The sequence below is a fragment of the Achroia grisella genome, unplaced genomic scaffold (assembly GCF_030625045.1).
Source record: "Achroia grisella isolate CSIRO2021 unplaced genomic scaffold, CSIRO_AGI_Agris_v1 utg509, whole genome shotgun sequence".
NCBI lineage: Eukaryota > Metazoa > Arthropoda > Insecta > Lepidoptera > Pyralidae > Achroia > Achroia grisella.
This window is the reverse complement of record NW_026712902.1, coordinates 2466462-2474755: the sequence shown is the minus strand read 5'-3', so window position 1 is coordinate 2474755 and position 8294 is coordinate 2466462.

Genomic DNA, 8294 nt, shown 5'->3' with positions numbered 1-8294 from the left:
TGTCGAAACGACTTTGATGTGGTTACCACGGACATATATAAATGGAGCAGACATTAAATATAGATTTAGTAATGGTTAAAATTCATTAAATTCATGTGATATATTTACCTATAACCACAGATAATATAATATTCTATAACTGATAAAGGAAAATATAACGTCTATTTTGGTCAAATGACAATTCGTCTTATAACTAGTGTTTTTGTCAAAATATTTCTTCAATATAGAATGGCCTATATACATATAGGTTTATATATTTATCCCTAATGTAAGTATGTATATTTAGTAGTATAGTAAACAGTGTCTTATGTGTGCCACCTTAGGTAGGTGGCACACATAAGACACTGTTCTATGTACATAAGTCCTTTATTCTAGGTTGTCTGTACGAGATTGCTTTTAGCGATAAGACCGCCTTTTGTAATTATTTTACTATTTACTGTATTTTCTTATTATTTCATCCGTGTACACAATAAAGAGTTTTCTTATTATTATAGTAATACATACAAATATCGAAATTCTTTACGAAATCTATAATTATGAAAGTATAAAACTAGCCAGTATAATAATATAATAAAAAATGTGCCAGTTGAGTTTCTTGGCAGTTCTTCTCAACTCAAGTAGCTATCCGAACTGGATGGTAAGGATAGTGATAAAGATTATGAGATGCATCAGCGTCCGAAAGAATATATGAATGTATAGTTTTTTAATTTTATCAGCAAAAAATATGTCCTTTAACATCTCATTATATTTAATTATTAATATCTAAATAACACCTCTATTAATATAACTGTGTGGTCCCAAGTTTGACCCTATTAGAAAGCTATATAGGGGTGGTACTTCCAGGTTACGTTTGAAGTCAGATCCATGACTGAATCGAAGTTTCGCAATTTAATTAACTTTTGTACGGGCTTATGGTTAACTGCTTACCTGTGTTGTGTTACAGTAGGTAGCTCGTTATTAGATAAACGGCTGGTGATTGGCTAATTAATCAATTATATCAAGGTAGGTAGCAAACTTTGAAAAAGGGCGAGCACAATAGATGTATATAGGTCGCAGTGCTACACTGGACAGTATCAGCCACTCCATAAGTCCTTTGGTTTTGGGAGTGCCATCTGCACTCGCTATCATTCGGGAAAGCTGTAAAGGCCAGCTGCGGCCAAAAGCATTAGAGTAATCCGAATAAAAAACCGAACAATAGCTCAAAGCCCACAATAAACAAAAATACATGCACGAAGTCCAGTCACATTTGTGTGTGTATTATCTTAATTACGAGGTTTATTCATTGTGTTGCCACAATGGGCCGTGGCCGTTATGGATCACTGGGTCCCGGTGTGTTCTTCTTAGCACTCGGCGATTTGCTCCCATTATCGATTTATAGATAACCCGCCCCTGCTTGGCACGGATGTATTATACATGTAAACGTTCTTCTTGAATCACTCTGTCTACTGCTAAAAACTTTGGAGGTGGTTTAGCGGATAAGTACACCACCTTACTTCCCATGGTCGCAGGATCGATTCCTCGCACGGCACCTACATTTGTATTCATGAGTATGATTGATTGTATCGGTCTGAGTGTTTTCTACATATAATATTTATGTATGTACGGAAAAAAATATCCATGTATTTGTATCAGTTATCTTGTACCCATAACACAAGCTTTATCTAGCATAACTTGGGTTTAGATGGCGCTGTGTGAATTGTCCTGAGATTATTATTATTAAAAACTGCATGTAATGCAGACGTGCATAACGAATTGTACGTAGTTTAATAGATCTAAGTGACCAGACAGCGGAAGCGATTTCATTTCATAGTATGTACAGACATCAACATAATTACTGGCAATGCACTCTGGTGTATATTGTTAGAGTTCTATTTTTGAATGCTACAATCAGCTAGATATAGCTATATGTATATATAGATGCAGTCCGCATTATGACTATCTATATCTACATATAAAAAAATGTAAATGATCTATATCAAGTACACGAAAGATTATATGAGGAGATCCGTGGTCTAGCGGTTTAGCGCATCGCCTTACTACTAATTGTAGCGGGTACGATTCATTCTATTCATTGAGAAATATGATTCAATTTTGACTTTGATATATTCGAATTAGTTTTTATATACTCTCAATTCGAAATTCGATTTATTTTTATTATATTTCAGAGTCGGTTAAAATGTGTAATATTTGTGGTTAAAATATTAGTTCTTTAGGGTCTAAATTACAAGTACCAAGTGGCATGGTACTGCGAGTTAGCCCTCACCGCTGTTTATCGCTTGATTAATGTAATAATTAACACCAGCCCGCTTTATAATGGATACCAACAAAAGTGTACCGAGCGGTCTCTGGACTGGCCGTCCATTGTTTACCTAGGCATTTTCGGAGATATTTATCGTCACTCTGCGGTTATTTAGCATTATTTTCATTATTAATGGATACCCATGATAGACACTTTCATTACTTTGCTATAGATAAATATTGTAATTATTAAATATTACCAATGGCAACATCGTGGCCTAGTGAATCCGACTGGCTTTAAAAAACTAAATGGAAACTATGTAACCGTTGGCAGTGTAGAAAAGTTATTCTAGATGAATGTGAACACAGTTTCATATAAAAAATATTAATTTCAAACGTACATCATTTCAATTTAATATTTTTATATGAAACTGTACCGAGCGTAGTATCCAAAACTTATTATATACGTTTTATTTGAAAATATTGTGTTCTAAGATCTACTAATATTAACATTGTTCTATATTCAAATAGTGAATTGCCTGTGGCCTATAGTATTGTTCTTTATTCAAATATGTTTTTTTAATTTATAGTTGTCTATAACTTTTCTACGCCATTCTGTACCTGCAGATATAACAATGAATCATTGAAATGTACGCCATTATAACTTTGATATGACTGAGACAATTTGATGGAGAACTGAAGATAATTATTACGGGCATTCTACTGAAGACATAACTTCATTAATGATCTTTAAAATATTACGAAAACACCGCGACAAACATAGATTGATTTATATACTAAAAGATTTATGAAACTTATGACTAGGCAGGACGGGTCGTGCTCCTCACCTGTCCAAATTAGGTGAATTTTAAATTAAGAACAACAATAAAAAAGTATCCAATATAGTTTTAAATAAAAACTTTCAATAACTTAGTAGGTACCTATGTACGTAAGTAAAGTGTTTAGCATAATGGTTGTAATTTAAACAATCTTGACATCGAAATTTACGTTCCTACAAAGCTCTTTGTAGTCTCAAATATAGAGTTTCTCATCAGAATCCTTTCCGAAGAGTTGTGGTTCCGTATAAACTTTAACACGACTTAACGAGAAATATAACAGCCCGAACATCAAACTCCAACTACAACAAAAATTGCGATGAAGAGCTGCAAGTTGTCGAAACGACTTTGATGTGGTTACCACGGACATATATAAATGGAGCAGACATTAAATATAGATTTAGTAATGGTTTAAAATTCATTAAATTCATGTGACATATTTACCTATAACCACAGATAGTATAATATTCTATAACTGATGAAGGAAAATATAACGTCTATTTTGGTCAAATGTCAATTCGTCTTATAACTAGTGTTTTTGTCAAAATATTTCTTCAATATAGAATGGCCTATATACATGTAGGTTTATATATTTATCCCTAATGTAAGTATGTATATTTAGTAGTATAGTAAATAGTGTCTTATGTGTGCCACCTACCTATTCTATGTACATAAGTCCTTTATTCTAGACCGCCTTTTGTAATTATTTTACTATTTACTGTATTTTCTTATTATTTCATCCGTGTAAACAATAAAGAGTTTTATTATTATTATAGTAATACATACAAATATCGAAATTCTTTACGAAATCTATAATTATGAAAGTATAAAACTAGCCAGTATAATAATATAATAAAAAATGTACCAGTTGAGTTTCTTGGCAGTTCTAAACTCAAGTAGCTATCCGAACTGGGTGGTAAGGATAGTGATAAAGATTATGAGATGCATCAGCGTCCGAAAGAATATAAGAATGTATAGTTTTTAAATTTTATCAGCAAAAAATTGATCCTTTAACATCTCATATATTTAATTATTAATATCTAAATAACACCTCTATTAATATAACTGTGTGGTCCCAAGTTTGACCCTATTAGAAAGCTATATAGGGGTGGTACTTCCAGGTTACGTTTGAAGTCAGATCCATGACTGAATCGAAGTTTCGCAATTTAATTAACTTTTGTATGGGCTTATGGTTAACTGCTTACCTGTGTTGTGTTACAGTAGGTAGCTCGATATTAGATAAACTGCTGGTGATTGGCTAATTAATCAATTATATCAAGGTAGGTAGCAAACTTTGAAAAAGGGCGAGCACAATAGATCTGTATAGGTCGCAGTACTACACTGGACAGTATCAGCCACTCCATAAGTCCTTCCTTTGGTTTGGAGTGCCATCTCCACTCGCCCCCTATCATTCGGGAAAGCTGTAAAGCCCAGCTACGGTCAACAGTATTAGAGTACTCCGAAAAAAAACACAGCTTCACTTTATTTCATTATGTAGTCAATTTTATGTTATATTGATGTTTAATTAAAAAGAGAAAGTACAGAGAAAATAAGTTGATGAAGATTATCAATATTATTGTAAATACAATGATGTAACACAATGTATGATTAAGTGAAAAAACTATTTTATTTTAAACTTTTTTAATGATTGTTTTCTACAACATATATACGGGATGTATATCTATAATACATATTAATACATTCAGCCACTCCATAAGTCCTTCCTTTGGTTTTGGGAGTGCCCAAGAGTGATCTGCACTCGCTATCATTCGGGAAAGCTGTAAAGGCCAGCTGCGGCCAAAAGCATTAGAGTACTCCGAAAAAAAACCGGACAATAGCTCAAAAAACCCACAATAAACAAAAATACATGCACGAAATCTCACGGAAAGGTAATAAGTGTATAATTTAATCAATTTATACCAACTTTTTGGGGCAATCCTGGTGTTTAATATCGGCCAACACCCGATCGATCATACCGAGAAAAGGGCTGCTGTAGATACGGGCGGTGTCGGCGCAAACTGTCCTGATTTATAGCCTAGATTATTAGGGGCCTTGTTTTAATGTATTTTGATTTATAGTAGGTACGTCCCAGTACAGTCGGCTCCATAAATTACAAACGGTTTGAATTTTTTTTTTTAAAAGTACAAAGTAAAAATATAAAGAAATTTAAACTAATATTTCGAGATGAGCTGAAAGGGCCTCCACTCAGCTGGTGCTGGTGCCGCAGTGTGTCACTGCAGCGCTGATTTTCAGTGATACTTAGTCTATGTCCGTCCTTATGATATAATCTTATTTCACGTCAAGATTAATTAGGATCCGTTCAACTGGTTAAAAATAAATAAAAATAATCTAAGTTTTTTAATCTTTTAAGGATTAATGCTTATAAGAGTAAATATTTATTAATTTACAATGATTTCATTAAATATTATCATATAAAAAAAACTATTTAAGATAAGTAAATAAAAAAAGTATGCCTTTTCCAATGCCATCCCTCTTCAACCGCTTTGTTTTTGTTAGAATATTCAATAATAGCCGGAACTCTGCTGACCACTTTATATAATACTAATAGAGCCGGCGGTTTCACACGCGTTAAATTTCAATGAAAAATATACCCTAGGTGTGATGCATAAGCTATAATACTGTAAAGTTTCATCAAAATCCATTCAGCAGTATTTGGGTGAAACAGTAACAAACATCCACACTTAAAAACTTTCGCGTTTATAATATTACTAGCTTTTACCCGCGGTTTCGCACCCTTTTTTTTAATAAATTTCGTGATAACCGGTTCAGTAGTTTTTGCGTGAAAGCGTAACACAAACATCCCTGTTTTTCCAAGTAACATCCAAGATACACATTTAAAAAAACTTCCTGAAACAAAAAATTAAATTTAAAATATATAAAACTTTAAACTTCCCGATTTAGGCATTTAATCGCAAATGATCAAAATTACTATGAACACTAAAATATTGAAATAAAAAAAAAGAGTGTAAAATAAGACACAGTTTTCTTGAATCAGCGGAAAATTTCCGCATAATCGTTCCCATCATATACTTTTCGCGTAGAACAAAGGGGTAAGGTAAATGGGTAAGGTCGCCGCTGTGTTTTATGTGTCTGACTGTACACGGATCGAGAGGAAACGGTCGAAGTACGGTCTCAGCATATATAACGGAAATTGTTTAATATATATTGGCAATAGACACAAAATAATATATTAGGAAATGTCGCTATATAAATTGGTTCGAACGAAAATCGAACCCAAGACCTCGTCAGTTAGTGAAAGTCTGTAAAAGATTGCTTTAAACGATACGGCCACCTCTCGTATAGCATCCTATTAATAACATATACACGAAAGTTTGTGAGTATAGATGGATGTTTGTTACTCTTTGACGCAAAAACTACTGAACGGATTTTGATGAAACTTTACAGTAATAGTTTATATAGCAGAATATAGTGTATAATTTAAAAAGATATTATGTAATTTGGGCGATACATAATCAGATAAGTGATGATGCAGACGAAGTTGCGCGCGTCAACTAGTAGTTTTATGAAGTTCTTTTTTCGTAAATATTTTTCTGGGCAGAACAGACTTTTGTTATTATATTAAACTAACACGTTTACAACTGCGCCATAGTAATCAAAAGGCTAAGGCTATATCATCCTCCACTGGTGCCCCGCCATCGTAAACCGTTAGCGCCGGCGGGTGCACCATTCCATTATCATCCATTAAAAAACTATAAGCGTTATGGTCAAATTCCATTGGGTATTTGGACTACTACGTGACGGCGGGTGAGTCTACCAATTCGGTTTGTTATCGGTGTTCCCATCACCGGATATTTAGTCCGAAATATAAATTGATACGCAGAGATATTTAGTACTGTGTTAAATTTATCCGATCGATCTCTCGTCCACCCATCCGATCGATCCCCCATCCAATTCAAACTGGGATCGAAATTACGACGGCCTGAGCCGAGGTTCGAACCCCTACTGTGCCCTAAGACAAAAGTCGTATCCGTCAGGCGGGAGTCGGCCTTCAACCGCCGCCTGCTCCATAAGTAATTCGGTGTGTTTGGAGTGCCATCTGCACTCGCACTCTATCGTCCAGTGAAGCTGTAAAGACCAGCTGCAGCCAACAGCATTAGAGTAGTCCGAAAAATCAAATCAAATTAAAATACCTTCATTCATGTCGGGTCTATTGCAGACTCTTATGATATGTAAAAATCCATTCTGATCACTGATCTATAATAGTTAATAACATTTGGCAATTCAATGTATGGACTCCAAAGATAAAGGTTCGCCTAGTACAGAGACCAGTTATGTATTTGTAAATATCAAATAAAATAAATAAACAGATTTTTTTTATTTCGGCCAATCTTTGGGGTCGAAATGAAGGGTAAACCAAATTAAAAGGTAGTAAATAACACACAATTGTATTATTTTTATTCATTTATTTTTCTAACATTCAGTAATAATAGTCTATTAATTAATCAACGCCATTAATTCTCTCTATTAATCAACTGCATAGCAACAACAACAATAAACAAAACAGACATCATTGCCGAACAACAAAATAACAAAATAGCCTTTATTTCCTCTCGCTCATATTATATTAAATATTTTGCTGTAGATATTCGTATTACGGAAACAAACGCATACACAGCTTATGCGGAAACGATGTAAATTCGTTTAGCCTTCAAAATATCACTAATTAACAAATAGGCCGCTTATTTTTTTAAATGTAACTACCTTTCTGTCTTTACACGTACGCACTTTCACGCGCCAATAGGCTATAATGCACGAGAGAACGCGTCCGTCAATCGTGCGTGCTTTAGCGCCATTTTTAATAATTAATTATCATTGCAAAATGGCGGACATCTGAATATGGAGCAAAGACATAATATAGAGTTATTAATAATTTATAAATCGAGTGTTTTGAAAATTGTAAATAAAAATTGAAATAAAGTTAAATGTTAACGCAAAAATATGCGAGTAAGTGTGACTAAAAAAATAACTAAATACAATCCTTCACGTTTGCACGCGCTGGTTTTCTAAATCACGCGTGAAAGAATGTGTCGTGTAAAGGTAGGTAATGGCAAAGAAGGTGACGGCAGACAGTAGTAAATGACATCCGTCAGCTATATACCGCCCCCGGTCACCCCTCCGATCGAACCCCGTCCAATGCAAACGGAGTTCGAAATTAAGACGGCCTGCTTCGAAGTTCGA